Source organism: Clarias gariepinus, chromosome 28 (genome assembly GCF_024256425.1).
Source record: "Clarias gariepinus isolate MV-2021 ecotype Netherlands chromosome 28, CGAR_prim_01v2, whole genome shotgun sequence".
Lineage (NCBI taxonomy): Eukaryota > Metazoa > Chordata > Actinopteri > Siluriformes > Clariidae > Clarias > Clarias gariepinus.
The window spans coordinates 16,012,413-16,039,680 of record NC_071127.1 but is presented as its reverse complement, the minus strand read 5'-3'; the positions used below and the strand labels follow the sequence as shown (position 1 = coordinate 16,039,680).

At 42.6% G+C, this 27,268-nt stretch overlaps 20 non-coding genes across 20 annotated transcripts; 12 read left to right on the top strand and 8 right to left on the bottom strand.

Moving 5' to 3' along the window:
• Positions 1-14: 14 nt before the first annotated feature.
• Positions 15-86, bottom strand: trnae-cuc (transfer RNA glutamic acid (anticodon CUC)). Its single transcript has one exon. It is a non-coding gene; the product is annotated as a tRNA-Glu (tRNA).
• A 772-nt stretch (positions 87-858) lies between these two features.
• trnay-gua (transfer RNA tyrosine (anticodon GUA)) lies at positions 859-947 on the top strand. The gene is given in 2 exon segments: positions 859-895; positions 912-947. It is a non-coding gene; the product is annotated as a tRNA-Tyr (tRNA).
• Positions 948-1,032: 85 nt separating this feature from the next.
• On the bottom strand, positions 1,033-1,104 carry trnae-cuc (transfer RNA glutamic acid (anticodon CUC)). The gene has a single exon. It is a non-coding gene; the product is annotated as a tRNA-Glu (tRNA).
• Positions 1,105-1,876: 772 nt separating this feature from the next.
• On the top strand, positions 1,877-1,965 carry trnay-gua (transfer RNA tyrosine (anticodon GUA)). The gene is given in 2 exon segments: positions 1,877-1,913; positions 1,930-1,965. It is a non-coding gene; the product is annotated as a tRNA-Tyr (tRNA).
• A 923-nt stretch (positions 1,966-2,888) lies between these two features.
• Positions 2,889-2,977, top strand: trnay-gua (transfer RNA tyrosine (anticodon GUA)). The gene is given in 2 exon segments: positions 2,889-2,925; positions 2,942-2,977. It is a non-coding gene; the product is annotated as a tRNA-Tyr (tRNA).
• Positions 2,978-3,062: 85 nt separating this feature from the next.
• Positions 3,063-3,134, bottom strand: trnae-cuc (transfer RNA glutamic acid (anticodon CUC)). Its single transcript has one exon. It is a non-coding gene; the product is annotated as a tRNA-Glu (tRNA).
• Positions 3,135-3,906: 772 nt separating this feature from the next.
• On the top strand, positions 3,907-3,995 carry trnay-gua (transfer RNA tyrosine (anticodon GUA)). Its single transcript is given in 2 exon segments — positions 3,907-3,943; positions 3,960-3,995. It is a non-coding gene; the product is annotated as a tRNA-Tyr (tRNA).
• A 923-nt stretch (positions 3,996-4,918) lies between these two features.
• On the top strand, positions 4,919-5,007 carry trnay-gua (transfer RNA tyrosine (anticodon GUA)). The gene is given in 2 exon segments: positions 4,919-4,955; positions 4,972-5,007. It is a non-coding gene; the product is annotated as a tRNA-Tyr (tRNA).
• A 923-nt stretch (positions 5,008-5,930) lies between these two features.
• Positions 5,931-6,019, top strand: trnay-gua (transfer RNA tyrosine (anticodon GUA)). Its single transcript is given in 2 exon segments — positions 5,931-5,967; positions 5,984-6,019. It is a non-coding gene; the product is annotated as a tRNA-Tyr (tRNA).
• Positions 6,020-7,816: 1,797 nt separating this feature from the next.
• Positions 7,817-7,888, bottom strand: trnae-cuc (transfer RNA glutamic acid (anticodon CUC)). The gene has a single exon. It is a non-coding gene; the product is annotated as a tRNA-Glu (tRNA).
• A 772-nt stretch (positions 7,889-8,660) lies between these two features.
• On the top strand, positions 8,661-8,749 carry trnay-gua (transfer RNA tyrosine (anticodon GUA)). The gene is given in 2 exon segments: positions 8,661-8,697; positions 8,714-8,749. It is a non-coding gene; the product is annotated as a tRNA-Tyr (tRNA).
• A 3,839-nt stretch (positions 8,750-12,588) lies between these two features.
• Positions 12,589-12,660, bottom strand: trnae-cuc (transfer RNA glutamic acid (anticodon CUC)). The gene has a single exon. It is a non-coding gene; the product is annotated as a tRNA-Glu (tRNA).
• Positions 12,661-13,432: 772 nt separating this feature from the next.
• Positions 13,433-13,521, top strand: trnay-gua (transfer RNA tyrosine (anticodon GUA)). Its single transcript is given in 2 exon segments — positions 13,433-13,469; positions 13,486-13,521. It is a non-coding gene; the product is annotated as a tRNA-Tyr (tRNA).
• Positions 13,522-15,289: 1,768 nt separating this feature from the next.
• On the bottom strand, positions 15,290-15,361 carry trnae-cuc (transfer RNA glutamic acid (anticodon CUC)). The gene has a single exon. It is a non-coding gene; the product is annotated as a tRNA-Glu (tRNA).
• Positions 15,362-16,133: 772 nt separating this feature from the next.
• Positions 16,134-16,222, top strand: trnay-gua (transfer RNA tyrosine (anticodon GUA)). The gene is given in 2 exon segments: positions 16,134-16,170; positions 16,187-16,222. It is a non-coding gene; the product is annotated as a tRNA-Tyr (tRNA).
• Positions 16,223-17,816: 1,594 nt separating this feature from the next.
• On the top strand, positions 17,817-17,905 carry trnay-gua (transfer RNA tyrosine (anticodon GUA)). Its single transcript is given in 2 exon segments — positions 17,817-17,853; positions 17,870-17,905. It is a non-coding gene; the product is annotated as a tRNA-Tyr (tRNA).
• A 3,839-nt stretch (positions 17,906-21,744) lies between these two features.
• trnae-cuc (transfer RNA glutamic acid (anticodon CUC)) lies at positions 21,745-21,816 on the bottom strand. Its single transcript has one exon. It is a non-coding gene; the product is annotated as a tRNA-Glu (tRNA).
• Positions 21,817-22,587: 771 nt separating this feature from the next.
• On the top strand, positions 22,588-22,676 carry trnay-gua (transfer RNA tyrosine (anticodon GUA)). The gene is given in 2 exon segments: positions 22,588-22,624; positions 22,641-22,676. It is a non-coding gene; the product is annotated as a tRNA-Tyr (tRNA).
• A 2,295-nt stretch (positions 22,677-24,971) lies between these two features.
• trnay-gua (transfer RNA tyrosine (anticodon GUA)) lies at positions 24,972-25,060 on the top strand. Its single transcript is given in 2 exon segments — positions 24,972-25,008; positions 25,025-25,060. It is a non-coding gene; the product is annotated as a tRNA-Tyr (tRNA).
• An 85-nt stretch (positions 25,061-25,145) lies between these two features.
• On the bottom strand, positions 25,146-25,217 carry trnae-cuc (transfer RNA glutamic acid (anticodon CUC)). The gene has a single exon. It is a non-coding gene; the product is annotated as a tRNA-Glu (tRNA).
• Between the last annotated feature and the right edge of the window lie 2,051 nt (positions 25,218-27,268).

Here is a 27,268-nt window from a genome sequence, read left to right as displayed (position 1 = left end):
CAGAAAAACTTAACTTCCCTGACCGGGAATCGAACCCGGGCCGCGGCGGTGAGAGCGCCGAATCCTAGCCACTAGACCACCAGGGACTGAAGACAAAGAAAGTGCCTCCTCTGGTGGCTGGCTCTGGTACCTAGAAAAAAACGCTCTAGTGATGGCATAACGTATTTCTCAGTCGAATAAAACAATCCTGGGGCTCCTCCCCTAATGGTGGGCGTGTCGGGCCTGAATAAAGTGGGTGGGCTTTGCATGGAAACTAACAAAGAATGAATATGAATTCAAGCATTTGCACTTGCCTCCTCCTACTCAGTTTAATTTGAAGCTCATTTATTCTTCAGGGAATTAAATTTAAGCATTTGCACTTGCCTCCTTCTACTCACTTTAATTTAAAAACAGAAGTAACCAAGCTCAAGGACTGTTCTTCATGAGCTGTAGTTCTTGCTCATCTTCACTAAGCAGGCCAATAATTAGCCAAATATCAGCTGAAATGATTGCCCTCGACTGCTGCCTTGAGTGAGCGTTCCTGTTTCTGCTTTAACCTCTGTGAAGGCCAAGGCTTTTTTTTTATTTGACTCAATCTTATTTATTCTTCAGGGAATCAAACACAAAGACAAAAAGAGCATGACAAGGCATGGACAAAGCAGAAATGTTTCTCATGGAAAAATGCCATGCTTTTCCCAACTGTTGAATTCATTCCTGCATTTTCCCTAAGAATTAAACAAAATGGGCAATGAAAGTTAATGCTCCGGAACACTCAGGATAATCCTTTACTGCTTTAAACCAAACTGGAAAAGACACAGAGAGTTGCAGCAGCAACTTTGGGCTTTTCGTTTTGGTTTGTTTACAGAGAAAGAAGCCTAACCTTCGATAGCTCAGTTGGTAGAGCGGAGGACTGTAGTCTACTGTCAATGGCCATCCTTAGGTCGCTGGTTCGAATCCGGCTCGAAGGATCTCTCTTTATGTAGATCCAATGAGTGCTAGCCACCTTTCTGTTGGCTCTGAACTTCGAGATCCACCCGTCCAGAAAAACTTAACTTCCCTGACCGGGAATCGAACCCGGGCCGCGGCGGTGAGAGCGCCGAATCCTAGCCACTAGACCACCAGGGACTGAAGACAAAGAAAGTGCCTCCTCTGGTGGCTGGCTCTGGTACCTAGAAAAAAACGCTCTAGTGATGGCATAACGTATTTCTCAGTCGAATAAAACAATCCTGGGGCTCCTCCCCTAATGGTGGGCGTGTCAGGCCTGAATAAAGTGGGTGGGCTTTGCATGGAAACAAACAAAGAATGAATATAAATTCAAGCATTTGCACTTGCCTCCTCCTACTCAGTTTAATTTGAAGCTCATTTATTCTTCAGGGAATTAAATTTAAGCATTTGCACTTGCCTCCTTCTACTCACTTTAATTTAAAAACAGAAGTAACCAAGCTCAAGGACTGTTCTTCATGAGCTGTAGTTCTTGCTCATCTTCACTAAGCAGGCCAAGAATTAGCCAAATATCAGCTGAAATGATTGCCCTCGACTGCTGCCTTGAGTGAGCGTTCCTGTTTCTGCTTTAACCTCTGTGAAGGCCAAGGCTTTTTTTTTATTTGACTCAATCTTATTTATTCTTCAGGGAATCAAACACAAAGACAAAAATAGCATTACAAGGCATGGACAAAGCAGAAATGTTTCCCATGGAAAAATGCCATGCTTTTCCCAACTGTTGAATTCATTCCTGCATTTTCCCTAAGAATTAAACAAAATGGGCAATGAAAGTTACTGCTCCGGAACACTCAGGATAATCCTTTACTGCTTTAAACCAAACTAGAAAAGACACAGAGAGTTGCAGCAGCAACTTTGGGATTTTCGTTTTGGTTTGTTTACAGAGAAAGAAGCCTGACCTTCGATAGCTCAGTTGGTAGAGCGGAGGACTGTAGTCTACTGTCAATGGCCATCCTTAGGTCGCTGGTTCGAATCCGGCTCGAAGGATCTCTCTTTATGTAGATCCAATGAATGCTAGCCACCATTCTGTTGGCTCTGAACTTCGAGATCCACCCGTCCCGAAAAACTTAACTTCCCTGACCGGGAATCGAACCGCGGCGGTGAGAGCGCCGAATCCTAGCCACTTGACCACCAGGGACTGAAGACAAAGAAAGTGCCTCCTCTGGTGGCTGGCTCTGGTACCTAGAAAAAAACGCTCTAGTGATGGCATAACGTATTTCTCAGTCGAATAAAACAATCCTGGGGCTCCTCCCCTAATGGTGGGCGTGTCGGGCCTGAATAAAGTGGGTGGGCTTTGCATGGAAACTAACAAAGAATGAATATGAATTCAAGCATTTGCACTTGCCTCCTCCTACTCAGTTTAATTTGAAGCTCATTTATTCTTCAGGGAATTAAATTTAAGCATTTGCACTTGCCTCCTTCTACTCACTTTAATTTAAAAACAGAAGTAACCAAGCTCAAGGACTGTTCTTCATGAGCTGTAGTTCTTGCTCATCTTCACTAAGCAGGCCAATAATTAACCAAATATCAGCTGAAATGATTGGCCTCGACTGCTGCCTTGAGTGAGCGTTCCTGTTTCTGCTTTAACCTCTGTGAAGGCCAAGGCTTTTTTTTTATTTGACTCAATCTTATTTATTCTTCAGGGAATCAAACACAAAGACAAAAAGAGCATGACAAGGCATGGACAAAGCAGAAATGTTTCTCATGGAAAAATGCCATGCTTTTCCCAACTGTTGAATTCATTCCTGCATTTTCCCTAAGAATTAAACAAAATGGGCAATGAAAGTTACTGCTCCGGAACACTCAGGATAATCCTTTACTGCTTTAAACCAAACTGGAAAAGACACAGAGAGTTGCAGCAGCAACTTTGGGCTTTTCGTTTTGGTTTGTTTACACAGAAAGAAGCCTAACCTTCGATAGCTCAGTTGGTAGAGCGGAGGACTGTAGTCTACTGTCAATGGCCATCCTTAGGTCGCTGGTTCGAATCCGGCTCGAAGGATCTCTCTTTATGTAGATCCAATGAGTGCTAGCCACCTTTCTGTTGGCTCTGAACTTCGAGATCCACCCGTCCAGAAAAACTTAACTTCCCTGACCGGGAATCGAACCCGGGCCGCGGCGGTGAGAGCGCCGAATCCTAGCCACTAGACCACCAGGGACTGAAGACAAAGAAAGTGCCTCCTCTGGTGGCTGGCTCTGGTACCTAGAAAAAAACGCTCTAGTGATGGCATAACGTATTTCTCAGTCGAATAAAACAATCCTGGGGCTCCTCCCCTAATGGTGGGCGTGTCGGGCCTGAATAAAGTGGGTGGGCTTTGCATGGAAACTAACAAAGAATGAATATGAATTCAAGCATTTGCACTTGCCTCCTCCTACTCAGTTTAATTTAAAGCTCATTTATTCTTCAGGGAATTAAATTTAAGCATTTGCACTTGCCTCCTTCTACTCACTTTAATTTAAAAACAGAAGTAACCAAGCTCAAGGACTGTTCTTCATGAGCTGTAGTTCTTGCTCATCTTCACTAAGCAGGCCAATAATTAGCCAAATATCAGCTGAAATGATTGCCCTCGACTGCTGCCTTGAGTGAGCGTTCCTGTTTCTGCTTTAACCTCTGTGAAGGCCAAGGCTTTTTTTTTATTTGACTCAATCTTATTTATTCTTCAGGGAATCAAACACAAAGACAAAAAGAGCATGACAAGGCATGGACAAAGCAGAAATGTTTCTCATGGAAAAATGCCATGCTTTTCCCAACTGTTGAATTCATTCCTGCATTTTCCCTAAGAATTAAACAAAATGGGCAATGAAAGTTACTGCTCCGGAACACTCAGGATAATCCTTTACTGCTTTAAACCAAACTGGAAAAGACACAGAGAGTTGCAGCAGCAACTTTGGGCTTTTCGTTTTGGTTTGTTTACAGAGAAAGAAGCCTAACCTTCGATAGCTCAGTTGGTAGAGCGGAGGACTGTAGTCTACTGTCAATGGCCATCCTTAGGTCGCTGGTTCGAATCCGGCTCGAAGGATCTCTCTTTATGTAGATCTAATGAGTGCTAGCCACCTTTCTGTTGGCTCTGAACTTCGAGATCCACCCGTCCAGAAAAACTTAACTTCCCTGACCGGGAATCGAACCGCGGCGGTGAGAGCGCCGAATCCTAGCCACTAGACCACCAGGGACTGAAGACAAAGAAAGTGCCTCCTCTGGTGGCTGGCTCTGGTACCTAGAAAAAAACGCTCTAGTGATGGCATAACGTATTTCTCAGTCGAATAAAACAATCCTGGGGCTCCTCCCCTAATGGTGGGCGTGTCGGGCCTGAATAAAGTGGGTGGGCTTTGCATGGAAACTAACAAAGAATGAATATGAATTCAAGCATTTGCACTTGCCTCCTCCTACTCAGTTTAATTTGAAGCTCATTTATTCTTCAGGGAATTAAATTTAAGCATTTGCACTTGCCTCCTTCTACTCACTTTAATTTAAAAACAGAAGTAACCAAGCTCAAGGACTGTTCTTCATGAGCTGTAGTTCTTGCTCATCTTCACTAAGCAGGCCAATAATTAGCCAAATATCAGCTGAAATGATTGGCCTCGACTGCTGCCTTGAGTGAGCGTTCCTGTTTCTGCTTTAACCTCTGTGAAGGCCAAGGCTTTTTTTTTATTTGACTCAATCTTATTTATTCTTCAGGGAATCAAACACAAAGACAAAAAGAGCATGACAAGGCATGGACAAAGCAGAAATGTTTCTCATGGAAAAATGCCATGCTTTTCCCAACTGTTGAATTCATTCCTGCATTTTCCCTAAGAATTAAACAAAATGGGCACTGAAAGTTACTGCTCCGGAACACTCAGGATAATCCTTTACTGCTATAAACCAAACTGGAAAAGACACAGAGAGTTGCAGCAGCAACTTTGGGCTTTTCGTTTTGGTTTGTTTACAGAGAGAGAAGCCTGACCTTCGATAGCTCAGTTGGTAGAGCGGAGGACTGTAGTCTACTGTCAATGGCCATCCTTAGGTCGCTGGTTCGAATCCGGCTCGAAGGATCTCTCTTTATGTAGATCCAATGAATGCTAGCCACCATTCTGTTGGCTCTGAACTTCGAGATCCACCCGTCCCGAAAAACTTAACTTTCCTGACCGGGAATCGAACCGCGGCGGTGAGAGCGCCGAATCCTAGCCACTTGACCACCAGGGACTGAAGACAAAGAAAGTGCCTCCTCTGGTGGCTGGCTCTGGTACCTAGAAAAAAACGCTCTAGTGATGGCATAACGTATTTCTCAGTCGAATAAAACAATCCTGGGGCTCCTCCCCTAATGGTGGGCGTGTCGGGCCTGAATAAAGTGGGTGGGCTTTGCATGGAAACTAACAAAGAATGAATATGAATTCAAGCATTTGCACTTGCCTCCTCCTACTCAGTTTAATTTGAAGCTCATTTATTCTTCAGGGAATTAAATTTAAGCATTTGCACTTGCCTCCTTCTACTCACTTTAATTTAAAAACAGAAGTAACCAAGCTCAAGGACTGTTCTTTATGAGCTGTAGTTCTTGCTCATCTTCACTAAGCAGGCCAATAATTAGCCAAATATCAGCTGAAATGATTGCCCTCGACTGCTGCCTTGAGTGAGCGTTCCTGTTTCTGCTTTAACCTCTGTGAAGGCCAAGGCTTTTTTTTTATTTGACTCAATCTTATTTATTCTTCAGGGAATCAAACACAAAGACAAAAAGAGCATGACAAGGCATGGACAAAGCAGAAATGTTTCTCATGGAAAAATGCCATGCTTTTCCCAACTGTTGAATTCATTCCTGCATTTTCCCTAAGAATTAAACAAAATGGGCAATGAAAGTTACTGCTCCGGAACACTCAGGATAATCCTTTACTGCTTTAAACCAAACTGGAAAAGACACAGAGAGTTGCAGCAGCAACTTTGGGCTTTTCGTTTTGGTTTGTTTACAGAGAAAGAAGCCTAACCTTCGATAGCTCAGTTGGTAGAGCGGAGGACTGTAGTCTACTGTCAATGGCCATCCTTAGGTCGCTGGTTCGAATCCGGCTCGAAGGATCTCTCTTTATGTAGATCCAATGAGTGCTAGCCACCTTTCTGTTGGCTCTGAACTTCGAGATCCACCCGTCCAGAAAAACTTAACTTCCCTGACCGGGAATCGAACCGCGGCGGTGAGAGCGCCGAATCCTAGCCACTAGACCACCAGGGACTGAAGACAAAGAAAGTGCCTCCTCTGGTGGCTGGCTCTGGTACCTAGAAAAAAACGCTCTAGTGATGGCATAACGTATTTCTCAGTCGAATAAAACAATCCTGGGGCTCCTCCCCTAATGGTGGGCGTGTCGGGCCTGATTAAAGTGGGTGGGCTTTGCATGGAAACTAACAAAGAATGAATATGAATTCAAGCATTTGCACTTGCCTCCTCCTACTCAGTTTAATTTGAAGCTCATTTCTTCTTCAGGGAATTAAATTTAAGCATTTGCACTTGCCTCCTTCTACTCACTTTAATTTAAAAACAGAAGTAACCAAGCTCAAGGACTGTTCTTCATGAGCTGTAGTTCTTGCTCATCTTCACTAAGCAGGCCAATAATTAGCCAAATATCAGCTGAAATGATTGCCCTCGACTGCTGCCTTGAGTGAGCGTTCCTGTTTCTGCTTTAACCTCTGTGAAGGCCAAGGCTTTTTTTTTATTTGACTCAATCTTATTTATTCTTCAGGGAATCAAACACAAAGACAAAAAGAGCATGACAAGGCATGGACAAAGCAGAAATGTTTCTCATGGAAAAATGCCATGCTTTTCCCAACTGTTGAATTCATTCCTGCATTTTCCCAACTGTTGAATTAATTCCTGCATTTTCCCTAAGAATTAAACAAAATGGGCAATGAAAGTTACTGCTCCGGAACACCAGGGACTGAAGACAAAGAAAGTGCCTCCTCTGCTGGCTGGCTCTGGTACCTAGAAAAAAACGCTCTAGTGATGGCATAACGTATTTCTCAGTCGAATAAAACAATCCTGGGGCTCCTCCCCTAATGGTGGGCGTGTCAGGCCTGAATAAAGTGGGTGGGCTTTGCATGGAAACAAACAAAGAATGAATATGAATTCAAGCATTTGCACTTGCCTCCTCCTACTCAGTTTAATTTGAAGCTCATTTCTTCTTCAGGGAAATAAATTTAAGCATTTGCACTTGCCTCCTTCTACTCACTTTAATTTAAATACAGAAGTAACCAAGCTCAAGGACTGTTCTTCATGAGCTGTAGTTCTTGCTCATCTTCACTAAGCAGGCCAATAATTAGCCAAATATCAGCTGAAATGATTGCCCTCGACTGCTGCCTTGAGTGAGCGTTCCTGTTTCTGCTTTAACCTCTGTGAAGGCCAAGGCTTTTTTTTTATTTGACTCAATCTTATTTATTCTTCAGGGAATCAAACACAAAGACAAAAAGAGCATGACAAGGCATGGACAAAGCAGAAATGTTTCTCATGGAAAAATGCCATGCTTTTCCCAACTGTTGAATTCATTCCTGCATTTTCCCTAAGAATTAAACAAAATGGGCAATTAAAGTTACTGCTCCGGAACACTCAGGATAATCCTTTACTGCTATAAACCAAACTGGAAAAGACACAGAGAGTTGCAGCAGCAACTTTGGGCTTTTCGTTTTGGTTTGTTTACAGAGCGAGAAGCCTGACCTTCGATAGCTCAGTTGGTAGAGCGGAGGACTGTAGTCTACTGTCAATGGCCATCCTTAGGTCGCTGGCTCGAATCCGGCTCGAAGGATCTCTCTTTATGTAGATCCAATGAGTGCTAGCCACCTTTCTGTTGGCTCTGAACTTCGAGATCCACCCGTCCAGAAAAACTTAACTTCCCTGACCGGGAATCGAACCCGGGCCGCGGCGGTGAGAGCGCCGAATCCTAGCCACTAGACCACCAGGGACTGAAGACAAAGAAAGTGCCTCCTCTGGTGGCTGGCTCTGGTACCTAGAAAAAAACGCTCTAGTGATGGCATAACGTATTTCTCAGTCGAATAAAACAATCCTGGGGCTCCTCCCCTAATGGTGGGCGTGTCGGGCCTGAATAAAGTGGGTGGGCTTTGCATGGAAACAAACAAAGAATGAATATAAATTCAAGCATTTGCACTTGCCTCCTCCTACTCAGTTTAATTTGAAGCTCATTTATTCTTCAGGGAATTAAATTTAAGCATTTGCACTTGCCTCCTTCTACTCACTTTAATTTAAAAACAGAAGTAACCAAGCTCAAGGACTGTTCTTCATGAGCTGTAGTTCTTGCTCATCTTCACTAAGCAGGCCAATAATTAGCCAAATATCAGCTGAAATGATTGCCCTCGACTGCTGCCTTGAGTGAGCGTTCCTGTTTCTGCTTTAACCTCTGTGAAGGCCAAGGCTTTTTTTTTATTTGACTCAATCTTATTTATTCTTCAGGGAATCAAACACAAAGACAAAAATAGCATTACAAGGCATGGACAAAGCAGAAATGTTTCCCATGGAAAAATGCCATGCTTTTCCCAACTGTTGAATTCATTCCTGCATTTTCCCTAAGAATTAAACAAAATGGGCAATGAAAGTTACTGCTCCGGAACACTCAGGATAATCCTTTACTGCTTTAAACCAAACTAGAAAAGACACAGAGAGTTGCAGCAGCAACTTTGGGATTTTCGTTTTGGTTTGTTTACAGCGAAAGAAGCCTGACCTTCGATAGCTCAGTTGGTAGAGCGGAGGACTGTAGTCTACTGTCAATGGCCATCCTTAGGTCGCTGGTTCGAATCCGGCTCGAAGGATCTCTCTTTATGTAGATCCAATGAATGCTAGCCACCATTCTGTTGGCTCTGAACTTCGAGATCCACCCGTCCCGAAAAACTTAACTTCCCTGACCGGGAATCGAACCGCGGCGGTGAGAGCGCCGAATCCTAGCCACTTGACCACCAGGGACTGAAGACAAAGAAAGTGCCTCCTCTGGTGGCTGGCTCTGGTACCTAGAAAAAAACGCTCTAGTGATGGCATAATGTATTTCTCAGTCGAATAAAACAATCCTGGGGCTCCTCCCCTAATGGTGGGCGTGTCAGGCCTGAATAAAGTGGGTGGGCTTTGCATGGAAACTAACAAAGAATGAATATGAATTCAAGCATTTGCACTTGCTTCCTCCTACTCAGTTTAATTTGAAGCTCGTTTATTCTTCAGGGAATTAAATTTAAGCATTTGCACTTGCCTCCTTCTACTCACTTTAATTTAAAAACAGAAGTAACCAAGCTCAAGGACTGTTCTTCATGAGCTGTAGTTCTTGCTCATCTTCACTAAGCAGGCCAATAATTAGCCAAATATCAGCTGAAATGATTGCCCTCGACTGCTGCCTTGAGTGAGCGTTCCTGTTTCTGCTTTAACCTCTGTGAAGGCCAAGGCTTTTTTTTTATTTGACTCAATCTTATTTCTTCTTCAGGGAATCCAACACAAAGACAAAAAGAGCATGACAAGGCATGGACAAAGCAGAAATGTTTCTCATGGAAAAATGCCATGCTTTTCCCAACTGTTGAATTAATTCCTGCATTTTCCCTAAGAATTAAACAAAATGGGCAATGAAAGTTACTGCTCCGGAACACCAGGGACTGAAGACAAAGAAAGTGCCTCCTCTGGTGGCTGGCTCTGGTACCTAGAAAAAAACGCTCTAGTGATGACATAACGTATTTCTCAGTCGAATAAAACAATCCTGGGGCTCCTCCCCTAATGGTGGGCGTGTCAGGCCTGAATAAAGTGGGTGGGCTTTGCATGGAAACAAACAAAGAATGAATATGAATTCAAGCATTTGCACTTGCCTCCTCCTACTCAGTTTAATTTGAAGCTCATTTCTTCTTCAGGGAATTAAATTTAAGCATTTGCACTTGCCTCCTTCTACTCACTTTAATTTAAATACAGAAGTAACCAAGCTCAAGGACTGTTCTTCATGAGCTGTAGTTCTTGCTCATCTTCACTAAGCAGGCCAATAATTAGCCAAATATCAGCTGAAATGATTGCCCTCGACTGCTGCCTTAAGTGAGCGTTCCTGTTTCTGCTTTAACCTCTGTGAAGGCCAAGGCTTTTTTTTTATTTGACTCAATCTTATTTATTCTTCAGGGAATCAAACACAAAGACAAAAAGAGCATGACAAGGCATGGACAAAGCAGAAATGTTTCTCATGGAAAAATGCCATGCTTTTCCCAACTGTTGAATTAATTCCTGCATTTTCCCAACTGTTGAATTAATTCCTGCATTTTCCCTAAGAATTAAACAAAATGGGCAATGAAAGTTACTGCTCCGGAACACCAGGGACTGAAGACAAAGAAAGTGCCTCCTCTGGTGGCTGGCTCTGGTACCTAGAAAAAAACGCTCTAGTGATGGCATAACGTATTTCTCAGTCGAATAAAACAATCCTGGGGCTCCTCCCCTAATGGTGGGCGTGTCAGGCCTGAATAAAGTGGGTGGGCTTTGCATGGAAACAAACAAAGAATGAATATGAATTCAAGCATTTGCACTTGCCTCCTCCTACTCAGTTTAATTTGAAGCTCATTTCTTCTTCAGGGAAATAAATTTAAGCATTTGCACTTGCCTCCTTCTACTCACTTTAATTTAAATACAGAAGTAACCAAGCTCAAGGACTGTTCTTCATGAGCTGTAGTTCTTGCTCATCTTCACTAAGCAGGCCAATAATTAGCCAAATATCAGCTGAAATGATTGCCCTCGACTGCTGCCTTGAGTGAGCGTTCCTGTTTCTGCTTTAACCTCTGTGAAGGCCAAGGCTTTTTTTTTATTTGACTCAATCTTATTTATTCTTCAGGGAATCCAACACAAAGACAAAAAGAGCATGACAAGGCATGGACAAAGCAGAAATGTTTCTCATGGAAAAATGCCATGCTTTTCCCAACTGTTGAATTAATTCCTGCATTTTCCCTAAGAATTAAACAAAATGGGCAATGAAAGTTACTGCTCCGGAACACCAGGGACTGAAGACAAAGAAAGTGCCTCCTCTGGTGGCTGGCTCTGGTACCTAGAAAAAAACGCTCTAGTGATGACATAACGTATTTCTCAGTCGAATAAAACAATCCTGGGGCTCCTCCCCTAATGGTGGGCGTGTCAGGCCTGAATAAAGTGGGTGGGCTTTGCATGGAAACAAACAAAGAATGAATATGAATTCAAGCATTTGCACTTGCCTCCTCCTACTCAGTTTAATTTGAAGCTCATTTCTTCTTCAGGGAATTAAATTTAAGCATTTGCACTTGCCTCCTTCTACTCACTTTAATTTAAATACAGAAGTAACCAAGCTCAAGGACTGTTCTTCATGAGCTGTAGTTCTTGCTCATCTTCACTAAGCAGGCCAATAATTAGCCAAATATCAGCTGAAATGATTGCCCTCGACTGCTGCCTTGAGTGAGCGTTCCTGTTTCTGCTTTAACCTCTGTGAAGGCCAAGGCTTTTTTTTTATTTGACTCAATCTTATTTATTCTTCAGGGAATCAAACACAAAGACAAAAAGAGCATGACAAGGCATGGACAAAGCAGAAATGTTTCTCATGGAAAAATGCCATGCTTTTCCCAACTGTTGAATTAATTCCTGCATTTTCCCAACTGTTGAATTAATTCCTGCATTTTCCCTAAGAATTAAACAAAATGGGCAATGAAAGTTACTGCTCCGGAACACCAGGGACTGAAGACAAAGAAAGTGCCTCCTCTGCTGGCTGGCTCTGGTACCTAGAAAAAAACGCTCTAGTGATGGCATAACGTATTTCTCAGTCGAATAAAACAATCCTGGGGCTCCTCCCCTAATGGTGGGCGTGTCAGGCCTGAATAAAGTGGGTGGGCTTTGCATGGAAACAAACAAAGAATGAATATGAATTCAAGCATTTGCACTTGCCTCCTCCTACTCAGTTTAATTTGAAGCTCATTTCTTCTTCAGGGAAATAAATTTAAGCATTTGCACTTGCCTCCTTCTACTCACTTTAATTTAAATACAGAAGTAACCAAGCTCAAGGACTGTTCTTCATGAGCTGTAGTTCTTGCTCATCTTCACTAAGCAGGCCAATAATTAGCCAAATATCAGCTGAAATGATTGCCCTCGACTGCTGCCTTGAGTGAGCGTTCCTGTTTCTGCTTTAACCTCTGTGAAGGCCAAGGCTTTTTTTTTATTTGACTCAATCTTATTTATTCTTCAGGGAATCAAACACAAAGACAAAAAGAGCATGACAAGGCATGGACAAAGCAGAAATGTTTCTCATGGAAAAATGCCATGCTTTTCCCAACTGTTGAATTCATTCCTGCATTTTCCCTAAGAATTAAACAAAATGGGCAATTAAAGTTACTGCTCCGGAACACTCAGGATAATCCTTTACTGCTATAAACCAAACTGGAAAAGACACAGAGAGTTGCAGCAGCAACTTTGGGCTTTTCGTTTTGGTTTGTTTACAGAGAGAGAAGCCTGACCTTCGATAGCTCAGTTGGTAGAGCGGAGGACTGTAGTCTACTGTCAATGGCCATCCTTAGGTCGCTGGCTCGAATCCGGCTCGAAGGATCTCTCTTTATGTAGATCCAATGAGTGCTAGCCACCTTTCTGTTGGCTCTGAACTTCGAGATCCACCCGTCCAGAAAAACTTAACTTCCCTGACCGGGAATCGAACCCGGGCCGCGGCGGTGAGAGCGCCGAATCCTAGCCACTAGACCACCAGGGACTGAAGACAAAGAAAGTGCCTCCTCTGGTGGCTGGCTCTGGTACCTAGAAAAAAACGCTCTAGTGATGGCATAACGTATTTCTCAGTCGAATAAAACAATCCTGGGGCTCCTCCCCTAATGGTGGGCGTGTCAGGCCTGAATAAAGTGGGTGGGCTTTGCATGGAAACAAACAAAGAATGAATATAAATTCAAGCATTTGCACTTGCCTCCTCCTACTCAGTTTAATTTGAAGCTCATTTATTCTTCAGGGAATTAAATTTAAGCATTTGCACTTGCCTCCTTCTACTCACTTTAATTTAAAAACAGAAGTAACCAAGCTCAAGGACTGTTCTTCATGAGCTGTAGTTCTTGCTCATCTTCACTAAGCAGGCCAATAATTAGCCAAATATCAGCTGAAATGATTGCCCTCGACTGCTGCCTTGAGTGAGCGTTCCTGTTTCTGCTTTAACCTCTGTGAAGGCCAAGGCTTTTTTTTTATTTGACTCAATCTTATTTATTCTTCAGGGAATCAAACACAAAGACAAAAATAGCATTACAAGGCATGGACAAAGCAGAAATGTTTCCCATGGAAAAATGCCATGCTTTTCCCAACTGTTGAATTCATTCCTGCATTTTCCCTAAGAATTAAACAAAATGGGCAATGAAAGTTACTGCTCCGGAACACTCAGGATAATCCTTTACTGCTTTAAACCAAACTAGAAAAGACACAGAGAGTTGCAGCAGCAACTTTGGGATTTTCGTTTTGGTTTGTTTACAGCGAAAGAAGCCTGACCTTCGATAGCTCAGTTGGTAGAGCGGAGGACTGTAGTCTACTGTCAATGGCCATCCTTAGGTCGCTGGTTCGAATCCGGCTCGAAGGATCTCTCTTTATGTAGATCCAATGAATGCTAGCCACCATTCTGTTGGCTCTGAACTTCGAGATCCACCCGTCCCGAAAAACTTAACTTCCCTGACCGGGAATCGAACCGCGGCGGTGAGAGCGCCGAATCCTAGCCACTTGACCACCAGGGACTGAAGACAAAGAAAGTGCCTCCTCTGGTGGCTGGCTCTGGTACCTAGAAAAAAACGCTCTAGTGATGGCATAATGTATTTTTCAGTCGAATAAAACAATCCTGGGGCTCCTCCCCTAATGGTGGGCGTGTCAGGCCTGAATAAAGTGGGTGGGCTTTGCATGGAAACTAACAAAGAATGAATATGAATTCAAGCATTTGCACTTGCTTCCTCCTACTCAGTTTAATTTGAAGCTCGTTTATTCTTCAGGGAATTAAATTTAAGCATTTGCACTTGCCTCCTTCTACTCACTTTAATTTAAAAACAGAAGTAACCAAGCTCAAGGACTGTTCTTCATGAGCTGTAGTTCTTGCTCATCTTCACTAAGCAGGCCAATAATTAGCCAAATATCAGCTGAAATGATTGCCCTCGACTGCTGCCTTGAGTGAGCGTTCCTGTTTCTGCTTTAACCTCTGTGAAGGCCAAGGCTTTTTTTTTATTTGACTCAATCTTATTTATTCTTCAGGGAATCCAACACAAAGACAAAAAGAGCATGACAAGGCATGGACAAAGCAGAAATGTTTCTCATGGAAAAATGCCATGCTTTTCCCAACTGTTGAATTAATTCCTGCATTTTCCCTAAGAATTAAACAAAATGGGCAATGAAAGTTACTGCTCCGGAACACCAGGGACTGAAGACAAAGAAAGTGCCTCCTCTGGTGGCTGGCTCTGGTACCTAGAAAAAAACGCTCTAGTGATGACATAACGTATTTCTCAGTCGAATAAAACAATCCTGGGGCTCCTCCCCTAATGGTGGGCGTGTCAGGCCTGAATAAAGTGGGTGGGCTTTGCATGGAAACAAACAAAGAATGAATATGAATTCAAGCATTTGCACTTGCCTCCTCCTACTCAGTTTAATTTGAAGCTCATTTCTTCTTCAGGGAATTAAATTTAAGCATTTGCACTTGCCTCCTTCTACTCACTTTAATTTAAATACAGAAGTAACCAAGCTCAAGGACTGTTCTTCATGAGCTGTAGTTCTTGCTCATCTTCACTAAGCAGGCCAATAATTAGCCAAATATCAGCTGAAATGATTGCCCTCGACTGCTGCCTTGAGTGAGCGTTCCTGTTTCTGCTTTAACCTCTGTGAAGGCCAAGGCTTTTTTTTTATTTGACTCAATCTTATTTATTCTTCAGGGAATCAAACACAAAGACAAAAAGAGCATGACAAGGCATGGACAAAGCAGAAATGTTTCTCATGGAAAAATGCCATGCTTTTCCCAACTGTTGAATTCATTCCTGCATTTTCCCTAAGAATTAAACAAAATGGGCAATGAAAGTTACTGCTCCGGAACACTCAGGATAATCCTTTACTGCTATAAACCAAACTGTAAAAGACACAGAGAGTTGCAGCAGCAACTTTGGGCTTTTCGTTTTGGTTTGTTTACAGAGAGAGAAGCCTGACCTTCGATAGCTCAGTTGGTAGAGCGGAGGACTGTAGTCTACTGTCAATGGCCATCCTTAGGTCGCTGGCTCGAATCCGGCTCGAAGGATCTCTCTTTATGTAGATCCCATGAGTGCTAGCCACCTTTCTGTTGGCTCTGAACTTCGAGATCCACCCGTCCAGAAAAACTTAACTTCCCTGACCGGGAATCGAACCCGGGCCGCGGCGGTGAGAGCGCCGAATCCTAGCCACTAGACCACCAGGGACTGAAGACAAAGAAAGTGCCTCCTCTGGTGGCTGGCTCTGGTACCTAGAAAAAAACGCTCTAGTGATGGCATAACGTATTTCTCAGTCGAATAAAACAATCCTGGGGCTCCTCCCCTAATGGTGGGCGTGTCAGGCCTGAATAAAGTGGGTGGGCTTTGCATGGAAACAAACAAAGAATGAATATAAATTCAAGCATTTGCACTTGCCTCCTCCTACTCAGTTTAATTTGAAGCTCATTTATTCTTCAGGGAATTAAATTTAAGCATTTGCACTTGCCTCCTTCTACTCACTTTAATTTAAAAACAGAAGTAACCAAGCTCAAGGACTGTTCTTCATGAGCTGTAGTTCTTGCTCATCTTCACTAAGCAGGCCAATAATTAGCCAAATATCAGCTGAAATGATTGCCCTCGACTGCTGCCTTGAGTGAGCGTTCCTGTTTCTGCTTTAACCTCTGTGAAGGCCAAGGCTTTTTTTTTATTTGACTCAATCTTATTTATTCTTCAGGGAATCAAACACAAAGACAAAAATAGCATTACAAGGCATGGACAAAGCAGAAATGTTTCCCATGGAAAAATGCCATGCTTTTCCCAACTGTTGAATTCATTCCTGCATTTTCCCTAAGAATTAAACAAAATGGGCAATGAAAGTTACTGCTCCGGAACACTCAGGATAATCCTTTACTGCTTTAAACCAAACTAGAAAAGACACAGAGAGTTGCAGCAGCAACTTTGGGATTTTCGTTTTGGTTTGTTTACAGCGAAAGAAGCCTGACCTTCGATAGCTCAGTTGGTAGAGCGGAGGACTGTAGTCTACTGTCAATGGCCATCCTTAGGTCGCTGGTTCGAATCCGGCTCGAAGGATCTCTCTTTATGTAGATCCAATGAATGCTAGCCACCATTCTGTTGGCTCTGAACTTCGAGATCCACCCGTCCCGAAAAACTTAACTTCCCTGACCGGGAATCGAACCGCGGCGGTGAGAGCGCCGAATCCTAGCCACTTGACCACCAGGGACTGAAGACAAAGAAAGTGCCTCCTCTGGTGGCTGGCTCTGGTACCTAGAAAAAAACGCTCTAGTGATGGCATAATGTATTTTTCAGTCGAATAAAACAATCCTGGGGCTCCTCCCCTAATGGTGGGCGTGTCAGGCCTGAATAAAGTGGGTGGGCTTTGCATGGAAACTAACAAAGAATGAATATGAATTCAAGCATTTGCACTTGCTTCCTCCTACTCAGTTTAATTTGAAGCTCGTTTATTCTTCAGGGAATTAAATTTAAGCATTTGCACTTGCCTCCTTCTACTCACTTTAATTTAAAAACAGAAGTAACCAAGCTCAAGGACTGTTCTTCATGAGCTGTAGTTCTTGCTCATCTTCACTAAGCAGGCCAATAATTAGCCAAATATCAGCTGAAATGATTGCCCTCGACTGCTGCCTTGAGTGAGCGTTCCTGTTTCTGCTTTAACCTCTGTGAAGGCCAAGGCTTTTTTTTTATTTGACTCAATCTTATTTATTCTTCAGGGAATCCAACACAAAGACAAAAAGAGCATGACAAGGCATGGACAAAGCAGAAATGTTTCTCATGGAAAAATGCCATGCTTTTCCCAACTGTTGAATTAATTCCTGCATTTTCCCTAAGAATTAAACAAAATGGGCAATGAAAGTTACTGCTCCGGAACACCAGGGACTGAAGACAAAGAAAGTGCCTCCTCTGGTGGCTGGCTCTGGTACCTAGAAAAAAACGCTCTAGTGATGACATAACGTATTTCTCAGTCGAATAAAACAATCCTGGGGCTCCTCCTCTAATGGTGGGCGTGTCAGGCCTGAATAAAGTGGGTGGGCTTTGCATGGAAACAAACAAAGAATGAATATGAATTCAAGCATTTGCACTTGCCTCCTCCTACTCAGTTTAATTTGAAGCTCATTTCTTCTTCAGGGAATTAAATTTAAGCATTTGCACTTGCCTCCTTCTACTCACTTTAATTTAAATACAGAAGTAACCAAGCTCAAGGACTGTTCTTCATGAGCTGTAGTTCTTGCTCATCTTCACTAAGCAGGCCAATAATTAGCCAAATATCAGCTGAAATGATTGCCCTCGACTGCTGCCTTGAGTGAGCGTTCCTGTTTCTGCTTTAACCTCTGTGAAGGCCAAGGCTTTTTTTTTATTTGACTCAATCTTATTTATTCTTCAGGGAATCAAACACAAAGACAAAAATAGCATTACAAGGCATGGACAAAGCAGAAATGTTTCCCATGGAAAAATGCCATGCTTTTCCCAACTGTTGAATTCATTCCTGCATTTTCCCTAAGAATTAAACAAAATGGGCAATGAAAGTTACTGCTCCGGAACACTCAGGATAATCCTTTACTGCTTTAAACCAAACTAGAAAAGACACAGAGAGTTGCAGCAGCAACTTTGGGATTTTCGTTTTGGTTTGTTTACAGCGAAAGAAGCCTGACCTTCGATAGCTCAGTTGGTAGAGCGGAGGACTGTAGTCTACTGTCAATGGCCATCCTTAGGTCGCTGGTTCGAATCCGGCTCGAAGGATCTCTCTTTATGTAGATCCAATGAATGCTAGCCACCATTCTGTTGGCTCTGAACTTCGAGATCCACCCGTCCCGAAAAACTTAACTTCCCTGACCGGGAATCGAACCGCGGCGGTGAGAGCGCCGAATCCTAGCCACTTGACCACCAGGGACTGAAGACAAAGAAAGTGCCTCCTCTGGTGGCTGGCTCTGGTACCTAGAAAAAAACGCTCTAGTGATGGCATAATGTATTTTTCAGTCGAATAAAACAATCCTGGGGCTCCTCCCCTAATGGTGGGCGTGTCAGGCCTGAATAAAGTGGGTGGGCTTTGCATGGAAACTAACAAAGAATGAATATGAATTCAAGCATTTGCACTTGCTTCCTCCTACTCAGTTTAATTTGAAGCTCGTTTATTCTTCAGGGAATTAAATTTAAGCATTTGCACTTGCCTCCTTCTACTCACTTTAATTTAAAAACAGAAGTAACCAAGCTCAAGGACTGTTCTTCATGAGCTGTAGTTCTTGCTCATCTTCACTAAGCAGGCCAATAATTAGCCAAATATCAGCTGAAATGATTGCCCTCGACTGCTGCCTTGAGTGAGCGTTCCTGTTTCTGCTTTAACCTCTGTGAAGGCCAAGGCTTTTTTTTTATTTGACTCAATCTTATTTATTCTTCAGGGAATCCAACACAAAGACAAAAAGAGCATGACAAGGCATGGACAAAGCAGAAATGTTTCTCATGGAAAAATGCCATGCTTTTCCCAACTGTTGAATTAATTCCTGCATTTTCCCTAAGAATTAAACAAAATGGGCAATGAAAGTTACTGCTCCGGAACACCAGGGACTGAAGACAAAGAAAGTGCCTCCTCTGGTGGCTGGCTCTGGTACCTAGAAAAAAACGCTCTAGTGATGACATAACGTATTTCTCAGTCGAATAAAACAATCCTGGGGCTCCTCCCCTAATGGTGGGCGTGTCAGGCCTGAATAAAGTGGGTGGGCTTTGCATGGAAACAAACAAAGAATGAATATGAATTCAAGCATTTGCACTTGCCTCCTCCTACTCAGTTTAATTTGAAGCTCATTTCTTCTTCAGGGAATTAAATTTAAGCATTTGCACTTGCCTCCTTCTACTCACTTTAATTTAAATACAGAAGTAACCAAGCTCAAGGACTGTTCTTCATGAGCTGTAGTTCTTGCTCATCTTCACTAAGCAGGCCAATAATTAGCCAAATATCAGCTGAAATGATTGCCCTCGACTGCTGCCTTGAGTGAGCGTTCCTGTTTCTGCTTTAACCTCTGTGAAGGCCAAGGCTTTTTTTTTATTTGACTCAATCTTATTTATTCTTCAGGGAATCAAACACAAAGACAAAAAGAGCATGACAAGGCATGGACAAAGCAGAAATGTTTCTCATGGAAAAATGCCATGCTTTTCCCAACTGTTGAATTAATTCCTGCATTTTCCCAACTGTTGAATTAATTCCTGCATTTTCCCTAAGAATTAAACAAAATGGGCAATGAAAGTTACTGCTCCGGAACACCAGGGACTGAAGACAAAGAAAGTGCCTCCTCTGGTGGCTGGCTCTGGTACCTAGAAAAAAACGCTCTAGTGATGGCATAACGTATTTCTCAGTCGAATAAAACAATCCTGGGGCTCCTCCCCTAATGGTGGGCGTGTCAGGCCTGAATAAAGTGGGTGGGCTTTGCATGGAAACAAACAAAGAATGAATATGAATTCAAGCATTTGCACTTGCCTCCTCCTACTCAGTTTAATTTGAAGCTCATTTCTTCTTCAGGGAAATAAATTTAAGCATTTGCACTTGCCTCCTTCTACTCACTTTAATTTAAATACAGAAGTAACCAAGCTCAAGGACTGTTCTTCATGAGCTGTAGTTCTTGCTCATCTTCACTAAGCAGGCCAATAATTAGCCAAATATCAGCTGAAATGATTGCCCTCGACTGCTGCCTTGAGTGAGCGTTCCTGTTTCTGCTTTAACCTCTGTGAAGGCCAAGGCTTTTTTTTTATTTGACTCAATCTTATTTATTCTTCAGGGAATCCAACACAAAGACAAAAAGAGCATGACAAGGCATGGACAAAGCAGAAATGTTTCTCATGGAAAAATGCCATGCTTTTCCCAACTGTTGAATTAATTCCTGCATTTTCCCTAAGAATTAAACAAAATGGGCAATGAAAGTTACTGCTCCGGAACACCAGGGACTGAAGACAAAGAAAGTGCCTCCTCTGGTGGCTGGCTCTGGTACCTAGAAAAAAACGCTCTAGTGATGACATAACGTATTTCTCAGTCGAATAAAACAATCCTGGGGCTCCTCCCCTAATGGTGGGCGTGTCAGGCCTGAATAAAGTGGGTGGGCTTTGCATGGAAACAAACAAAGAATGAATATGAATTCAAGCATTTGCACTTGCCTCCTCCTACTCAGTTTAATTTGAAGCTCATTTCTTCTTCAGGGAATTAAATTTAAGCATTTGCACTTGCCTCCTTCTACTCACTTTAATTTAAATACAGAAGTAACCAAGCTCAAGGACTGTTCTTCATGAGCTGTAGTTCTTGCTCATCTTCACTAAGCAGGCCAATAATTAGCCAAATATCAGCTGAAATGATTGCCCTCGACTGCTGCCTTGAGTGAGCGTTCCTGTTTCTGCTTTAACCTCTGTGAAGGCCAAGGCTTTTTTTTTATTTGACTCAATCTTATTTATTCTTCAGGGAATCAAACACAAAGACAAAAAGAGCATGACAAGGCATGGACAAAGCAGAAATGTTTCTCATGGAAAAATGCCATGCTTTTCCCAACTGTTGAATTAATTCCTGCATTTTCCCAACTGTTGAATTAATTCCTGCATTTTCCCTAAGAATTAAACAAAATGGGCAATGAAAGTTACTGCTCCGGAACACCAGGGACTGAAGACAAAGAAAGTGCCTCCTCTGCTGGCTGGCTCTGGTACCTAGAAAAAAACGCTCTAGTGATGGCATAACGTATTTCTCAGTCGAATAAAACAATCCTGGGGCTCCTCCCCTAATGGTGGGCGTGTCAGGCCTGAATAAAGTGGGTGGGCTTTGCATGGAAACAAACAAAGAATGAATATGAATTCAAGCATTTGCACTTGCCTCCTCCTACTCAGTTTAATTTGAAGCTCATTTCTTCTTCAGGGAAATAAATTTAAGCATTTGCACTTGCCTCCTTCTACTCACTTTAATTTAAATACAGAAGTAACCAAGCTCAAGGACTGTTCTTCATGAGCTGTAGTTCTTGCTCATCTTCACTAAGCAGGCCAATAATTAGCCAAATATCAGCTGAAATGATTGCCCTCGACTGCTGCCTTGAGTGAGCGTTCCTGTTTCTGCTTTAACCTCTGTGAAGGCCAAGGCTTTTTTTTTATTTGACTCAATCTTATTTATTCTTCAGGGAATCAAACACAAAGACAAAAAGAGCATGACAAGGCATGGACAAAGCAGAAATGTTTCTCATGGAAAAATGCCATGCTTTTCCCAACTGTTGAATTCATTCCTGCATTTTCCCTAAGAATTAAACAAAATGGGCAATTAAAGTTACTGCTCCGGAACACTCAGGATAATCCTTTACTGCTATAAACCAAACTGGAAAAGACACAGAGAGTTGCAGCAGCAACTTTGGGCTTTTCGTTTTGGTTTGTTTACAGAGAGAGAAGCCTGACCTTCGATAGCTCAGTTGGTAGAGCGGAGGACTGTAGTCTACTGTCAATGGCCATCCTTAGGTCGCTGGCTCGAATCCGGCTCGAAGGATCTCTCTTTATGTAGATCCAATGAGTGCTAGCCACCTTTCTGTTGGCTCTGAACTTCGAGATCCACCCGTCCAGAAAAACTTAACTTCCCTGACCGGGAATCGAACCCGGGCCGCGGCGGTGAGAGCGCCGAATCCTAGCCACTAGACCACCAGGGACTGAAGACAAAGAAAGTGCCTCCTCTGGTGGCTGGCTCTGGTACCTAGAAAAAAACGCTCTAGTGATGGCATAACGTATTTCTCAGTCGAATAAAACAATCCTGGGGCTCCTCCCCTAATGGTGGGCGAGTCAGGACTGAATAAAGTGGGTGGGCTTTGCATGGAAACAAACAAAGAATGAATATAAATTCAAGCATTTGCACTTGCCTCCTCCTACTCAGTTTAATTTGAAGCTCATTTATTCTTCAGGGAATTAAATTTAAGCATTTGCACTTGCCTCCTTCTACTCACTTTAATTTAAAAACAGAAGTAACCAAGCTCAAGGACTGTTCTTCATGAGCTGTAGTTCTTGCTCATCTTCACTAAGCAGGCCAATAATTAGCCAAATATCAGCTGAAATGATTGCCCTCGACTGCTGCCTTGAGTGAGCGTTCCTGTTTCTGCTTTAACCTCTGTGAAGGCCAAGGCTTTTTTTTATTTGACTCAATCTTATTTATTCTTCAGGGAATCAAACACAAAGACAAAAATAGCATTACAAGGCATGGACAAAGCAGAAATGTTTCCCATGGAAAAATGCCATGCTTTTCCCAACTGTTGAATTCATTCCTGCATTTTCCCTAAGAATTAAACAAAATGGGCAATGAAAGTTACTGCTCCGGAACACTCAGGATAATCCTTTACTGCTTTAAACCAAACTAGAAAAGACACAGAGAGTTGCAGCAGCAACTTAGGGATTTTCGTTTTGGTTTGTTTACAGCGAAAGAAGCCTGACCTTCGATAGCTCAGTTGGTAGAGCGGAGGACTGTAGTCTACTGTCAATGGCCATCCTTAGGTCGCTGGTTCGAATCCGGCTCGAAGGATCTCTCTTTATGTAGATCCAATGAATGCTAGCCACCATTCTGTTGGCTCTGAACTTCGAGATCCACCCGTCCCGAAAAACTTAACTTCCCTGACCGGGAATCGAACCGCGGCGGTGAGAGCGCCGAATCCTAGCCACTTGACCACCAGGGACTGAAGACAAAGAAAGTGCCTCCTCTGGTGGCTGGCTCTGGTACCTAGAAAAAAAACGCTCTAGTGATGGCATAATGTATTTCTCAGTCGAATAAAACAATCCTGGGGCTCCTCCCCTAATGGTGGGCGTGTCAGGCCTGAATAAAGTGGGTGGGCTTTGCATGGAAACTAACAAAGAATGAATATGAATTCAAGCATTTGCACTTGCTTCCTCCTACTCAGTTTAATTTGAAGCTCGTTTATTCTTCAGGGAATTAAATTTAAGCATTTGCACTTGCCTCCTTCTACTCACTTTAATTTAAAAACAGAAGTAACCAAGCTCAAGGACTGTTCTTCATGAGCTGTAGTTCTTGCTCATCTTCACTAAGCAGGCCAATAATTAGCCAAATATCAGCTGAAATGATTGCCCTCGACTGCTGCCTTGAGTGAGCGTTCCTGTTTCTGCTTTAACCTCTGTGAAGGCCAAGGCTTTTTTTTTATTTGACTCAATCTTATTTATTCTTCAGGGAATCCAACACAAAGACAAAAAGAGCATGACAAGGCATGGACAAAGCAGAAATGTTTCTCATGGAAAAATGCCATGCTTTTCCCAACTGTTGAATTAATTCCTGCATTTTCCCTAAGAATTAAACAAAATGGGCAATGAAAGTTACTGCTCCGGAACACCAGGGACTGAAGACAAAGAAAGTGCCTCCTCTGGTGGCTGGCTCTGGTACCTAGAAAAAAACGCTCTAGTGATGACATAACGTATTTCTCAGTCGAATAAAACAATCCTGGGGCTCCTCCCCTAACGGTGGGCGTGTCAGGCCTGAATAAAGTGGGTGGGCTTTGCATGGAAACAAACAAAGAATGAATATGAATTCAAGCATTTGCACTTGCCTCCTCCTACTCAGTTTAATTTGAAGCTCATTTCTTCTTCAGGGAATTAAATTTAAGCATTTGCACTTGCCTCCTTCTACTCACTTTAATTTAAATACAGAAGTAACCAAGCTCAAGGACTGTTCTTCATGAGCTGTAGTTCTTGCTCATCTTCACTAAGCAGGCCAATAATTAGCCAAATATCAGCTGAAATGATTGCCCTCGACTGCTGCCTTGAGTGAGCGTTCCTGTTTCTGCTTTAACCTCTGTGAAGGCCAAGGCTTTTTTTTTATTTGACTCAATCTTATTTATTCTTCAGGGAATCAAACACAAAGACAAAAAGAGCATGACAAGGCATGGACAAAGCAGAAATGTTTCTCATGGAAAAATGCCATGCTTTTCCCAACTGTTGAATTAATTCCTGCATTTTCCCAACTGTTGAATTAATTCCTGCATTTTCCCTAAGAATTAAACAAAATGGGCAATGAAAGTTACTGCTCCGGAACACCAGGGACTGAAGACAAAGAAAGTGCCTCCTCTGGTGGCTGGCTCTGGTACCTAGAAAAAAACGCTCTAGTGATGGCATAACGTATTTCTCAGTCGAATAAAACAATCCTGGGGCTCCTCCCCTAATGGTGGGCGTGTCAGGCCTGAATAAAGTGGGTGGGCTTTGCATGGAAACAAACAAAGAATGAATATGAATTCAAGCATTTGCACTTGCCTCCTCCTACTCAGTTTAATTTGAAGCTCATTTCTTCTTCAGGGAAATAAATTTAAGCATTTGCACTTGCCTCCTTCTACTCACTTTAATTTAAATACAGAAGTAACCAAGCTCAAGGACTGTTCTTCATGAGCTGTAGTTCTTGCTCATCTTCACTAAGCAGGCCAATAATTAGCCAAATATCAGCTAAATTGATTGCCCTCGACTGCTGCCCTGAGTGAGCGTTCCTGTTTCTGCTTTAACCTCTGTGAAGGCCAAGGCTTTTTTTTTATTTGACTCAATCTTATTTATTCTTTAGGGAATCAAACACAAAGACAAAAAGAGCATGACAAGGCATGGACAAAGCAGAAATGTTTCTCATGGAAAAATGCCATGCTTTTCCCAACTGTTGAATTCATTCCTGCATTTTCCCTGAGAATTAAACAAGATGGGCAATGAAAGTTACTGCTCCGGAACACTCAGGATAATCCTTTACTGCTATAAACCAAACTGGAAAAGACACAGAGAGTTGCAGCAGCAACTTTGGGCTTTTCGTTTTGGTTTGTTTACAGAGAAAGAAGCCTGACCTTCGATAGCTCAGTTGGTAGAGCGGAGGACTGTAGTCTACTGTCAATGGCTATCCTTAGGTCGCTGGTTCGAATCCGGCTCGAAGGATCTCTCTTTATGTAGATCCAATGAGTGCTAGCCACCTTTCTGTTGGCTCTGAACTTCGAGATCCACCCGTCCAGAAAAACTTAACTTCCCTGACCAGGAATCGAACCCGGGCCGCGGCGGTGAGAGCGCCGAATCCTAGCCACTAGACCACCAGGGACTGAAGACAAAGAAAGTGCCTCCTCTGGTGGCTGGCTCTGGTGGCTGGCTCTGGTACCTAGAAAAAAACGCTCTAGTGATGGCATAACGTATTTCTCAGTCGAATAAAACAATCCTGGGGCTCCTCCCCTAATGGTGGGCGTGTCAGGCCTGAATAAAGTGGGTGGGCTTTGCATGGAAACAAACAAAGAATGAATATGAATTCAAGCATTTGCACTTGTCTCCTCCTACTCAGTTTAATTTGAAGCTCATTTCTTCTTCAGGGAATTAAATTTAAGCATTTGCACTTGCCTCCTTCTACTCACTTTAATTTAAATACAGAAGTAACCAAGCTCAAGGACTGTTCTTCATGAGCTGTAGTTCTTGCTCATCTTCACTAAGCAGGCCAATAATTAGCCAAATATCAGCTGAAATGATTGCCCTCGACTGCTGCCTTGAGTGAGCGTTCCTGTTTCTGCTTTAACCTCTGTGAAGGCCAAGGCTTTTTTTTTATTTGACTCAATCTTATTTATTCTTCAGGGAATCAAACACAAAGACAAAAAGAGCATGACAAGGCATGGACAAAGCAGAAATGTTTCTCATGGAAAAATGCCATGCTTTTCCCAACTGTTGAATTAATTCCTGCATTTTCCCAACTGTTGAATTAATTCCTGCATTTTCCCTAAGAATTAAACAAAATGGGCAATGAAAGTTACTGCTCCGGAACACCAGGGACTGAAGACAAAGAAAGTGCCTCCTCTGGTGGCTGGCTCTGGTACCTAGAAAAAAACGCTCTAGTGATGACATAACGTATTTCTCAGTCGAATAAAACAATCCTGGGGCTCCTCCCCTAATGGTGGGCGTGTCAGGCCTGAATAAAGTGGGTGGGCTTTGCATGGAAACAAACAAAGAATGAATATGAATTCAAGCATTTGCACTTGCCTCCTCCTACTCAGTTTAATTTGAAGCTCATTTCTTCTTCAGGGAATTAAATTTAAGCATTTGCACTTGCCTCCTTCTACTCACTTTAATTTAAATACAGAAGTAACCAAGCTCAAGGACTGTTCTTCATGAGCTGTAGTTCTTGCTCATCTTCACTAAGCAGGCCAATAATTAGCCAAATATCAGCTGAAATGATTGCCCTCGACTGCTGCCTTGAGTGAGCGTTCCTGTTTCTGCTTTAACCTCTGTGAAGGCCAAGGCTTTTTTTTTATTTGACTCAATCTTATTTATTCTTCAGGGAATCAAACACAAAGACAAAAAGAGCATGACAAGGCATGGACAAAGCAGAAATGTTTCTCATGGAAAAATGCCATGCTTTTCCCAACTGTTGAATTAATTCCTGCATTTTCCCAACTGTTGAATTAATTCCTGCATTTTCCCTAAGAATTAAACAAAATGGGCAATGAAAGTTACTGCTCCGGAACACCAGGGACTGAAGACAAAGAAAGTGCCTCCTCTGGTGGCTGGCTCTGGTACCTAGAAAAAAACGCTCTAGTGATGGCATAACGTATTTCTCAGTCGAATAAAACAATCCTGGGGCTCCTCCCCTAATGGTGGGCGTGTCAGGCCTGAATAAAGTGGGTGGGCTTTGCATGGAAACAAACAAAGAATGAATATGAATTCAAGCATTTGCACTTGCCTCCTCCTACTCAGTTTAATTTGAAGCTCATTTCTTCTTCAGGGAAATAAATTTAAGCATTTGCACTTGCCTCCTTCTACTCACTTTAATTTAAATACAGAAGTAACCAAGCTCAAGGACTGTTCTTCATGAGCTGTAGTTCTTGCTCATCTTCACTAAGCAGGCCAATAATTAGCCAAATATCAGCTAAATTGATTGCCCTCGACTGCTGCCCTGAGTGAGCGTTCCTGTTTCTGCTTTAACCTCTGTGAAGGCCAAGGCTTTTTTTTTATTTGACTCAATCTTATTTATTCTTTAGGGAATCAAACACAAAGACAAAAAGAGCATGACAAGGCATGGACAAAGCAGAAATGTTTCTCATGGAAAAATGCCATGCTTTTCCCAACTGTTGAATTCATTCCTGCATTTTCCCTGAGAATTAAACAAGATGG